This window comes from Penaeus vannamei, chromosome 20 (genome assembly GCF_042767895.1).
Source record: "Penaeus vannamei isolate JL-2024 chromosome 20, ASM4276789v1, whole genome shotgun sequence".
Classification (NCBI taxonomy): domain Eukaryota; kingdom Metazoa; phylum Arthropoda; class Malacostraca; order Decapoda; family Penaeidae; genus Penaeus; species Penaeus vannamei.
Genome location: NC_091568.1, coordinates 13,713,315 through 13,715,814, shown reverse-complemented (window position 1 = coordinate 13,715,814; position 2,500 = coordinate 13,713,315). Strand labels below are relative to the sequence as shown.

At 31.9% G+C, this 2,500-nt stretch overlaps 1 protein-coding gene across 1 annotated transcript in view; it reads right to left on the bottom strand.

Annotated features, from left to right (window-relative positions):
• LOC138865139 (pro-resilin-like) overlaps positions 1-2,500 on the bottom strand; it is an 8,368-nt gene that overhangs the window by 703 nt on the left and 5,165 nt on the right. The gene's annotated exons all lie outside the window — the stretch shown is intronic.

The following is a 2,500-nucleotide window of genomic DNA, read 5'->3' as shown; positions in this document are numbered from 1 at the left end:
AGTGATCTTAACCCTATACAAGAAGAAAGAAGTGATCTTAACCTTGTAAAAGGAGAAAGAAGTGATCTTGACCCTATAAAAGAAGAAAGAAGTGATCATGACCCTATACAAGAAGAAAGAAGTGATCTTAACCCCATAAAAGAAGAAAGAAGTGATCTTAACCCTATACAAGAAGAAAGAAGTGATCTTAACCCAATAAAAGAAGAAAGAAGTGATCTTAACCCAATAAAAGAAGAAAGGAGTGATCTTAACCCAATAAAAGAAGAAAGAAGTGATCTTAACCCAATACAAGAAGAAAGAAGTGATCTTAACCCAATAAAAGAAGAAAGAAGTGATCTTAACCCAATAAAAGAAGAAAGAAGTGATCTTAACCCAATAAAAGAAGAAAGAAGTGATCTTAACCCTATACAAGAAGAAAGAAGTGATCTTAACCCTATACAAGAAGAAAGAAGTGATCTTAACCCCATAAAAGAAGAAAGAAGTGATCTTAACCCTATACAAGAAGAAAGAAGTGATCTTAACCCTATACAAGAAGAAAGAAGTGATCTTAACCCCATAAAAGAAGAAAGAAGTGATCTTAACCCAATACAAGAAGAAAGAAGTGATCTTAACCCAATAAAAGAAGAAAGAAGTGATCTTAACCCAATAAAAGAAGAAAGAAGTGATCTTAACCCTATACAAGAAGAAAGAAGTGATCTTACCCTATACAGGAAGAAACAAGTGATAACCCTATAAAAGAAGAAGGAAGTGATAACTCTATAAAAGAAGAAAGAAGTGATCTTACCCTATACAGGAAGAAAGAAGTGATCTTAACTCTATTAAAAAAGAAAGAAGTGATCTTAACCCTATAAAAGAAGAAAGAAGTGATCTTAACCCTATAAAAGAAGAAAGAAGTGATCTTAACCCTATACAAGAAGAAAGAAGTGATCTTAACCCTATACAAGAAGAAAGAAGTGATCTTAACCCTATACAAGAAGAAAGAAGTGATAACTCTATAAAAGAAGAAAGAAGTGATCTTGACCCTATAAAAGAAGAAAGAAGTGATCTTAACCCTATAAAAGAAGAAAGAAGTGATCTTAACCCTATAAAAGAAGAAAGAAGTGATCTTAACCCTATAAAAGAAGAAAGAAGTGATCTCAACCCTATAAAAGAAGAAAGAAGTGATCTTGACCCTATAAAAGAAGAAAGAAGTGATCTTAACCCTATAAAAGAAGAAAGAAGTGATCTTAACCCTATACAAGAAGAAAGAAGTGATCTTAACCCTATAAAAGAAGAAAGAAGTGATCTTAACCCTATAAAAGAAGAAAGAAGTGATCTTAACCCTATAAAAGAAGAAAGAAGTGATCTTAACCCTATACAAGAAGAAAGAAGTGATCTTGACCCTATAAAAGAAGAAAGAAGTGATCTTAACCCTATACAAGAAGAAAGAAGTGATCTTAACCCCATAAAAGAAGAAAGAAGTGATCTTAACCCTATAAAAGAAGAAAGAAGTGATCTTAACCCTATAAAAGAAGAAAGAAGTGATCTTAACCCTATAAAAGAAGAAAGAAGTGATCTTAACCCTATAAAAGAAGAAAGAAGTGATCTTAACCCTATAAAAGAAGAAAGAAGTGATCTTGACCCTATAAAAGAAGAAAGAAGTGATCTTAACCCTATAAAAGAAGAAAGAAGTGATCTTGACCCTATACAAGAAGAAAGAAGTGATCTTAACCCTATACAAGAAGAAAGAAGTGATCTTAACCCTATAAAAGAAGAAAGAAGTGATCTTAACCCTATAAAAGAAGAAAGAAGTGATCTTAACCCTATAAAAGAAGAAAGAAGTGATCTTAACCCTATAAAAGAAGAAAGAAGTGATCTTGACCCTATACAAGAAGAAAGAAGTGATCTTAACCCTATACAAGAAGAAAGAAGTGATAACTCTATAAAAGAAGAAAGAAGTGATCTTAACCCTATAAAAGAAGAAAGAAGTGATCTTAACCCTATAAAAGAAGAAAGAAGTGATCTTAACCCTATAAAAGAAGAAAGAAGTGATCTTAACCCTATAAAAGAAGAAAGAAGTGATCTTGACCCTATAAAAGAAGAAAGAAGTGATCTTACACTATACAGGAAGAAAGAAGTGATCTTGACCCTATAAAAGAAGAAGGAAGTGATCTTACACTATACAGGAAGAAAGAAGTGATCTTAACCCTATTAAAGAAGAAAGAAGTGATCTTAACCCTATACAAGAAGAAAGAAGTGATCTTACCCTATACAGGAAGAAACAAGTGATAACCCTATAAAAGAAGAAGGAAGTGATAACTCTATAAAAGAAGAAAGAAGTGATCTTACCCTATACAGGAAGAAAGAAGTGATCTTAACTCTATTAAAAAAGAAAGAAGTGATCTTAACCCTATAAAAGAAGAAAGAAGTGATCTTAACCCTATAAAAGAAGAAAGAAGTGATCTTAACCCTATACAAGAAGAAAGAAGTGATCTTAACCCTATACAAGAAGAAAGAAGTG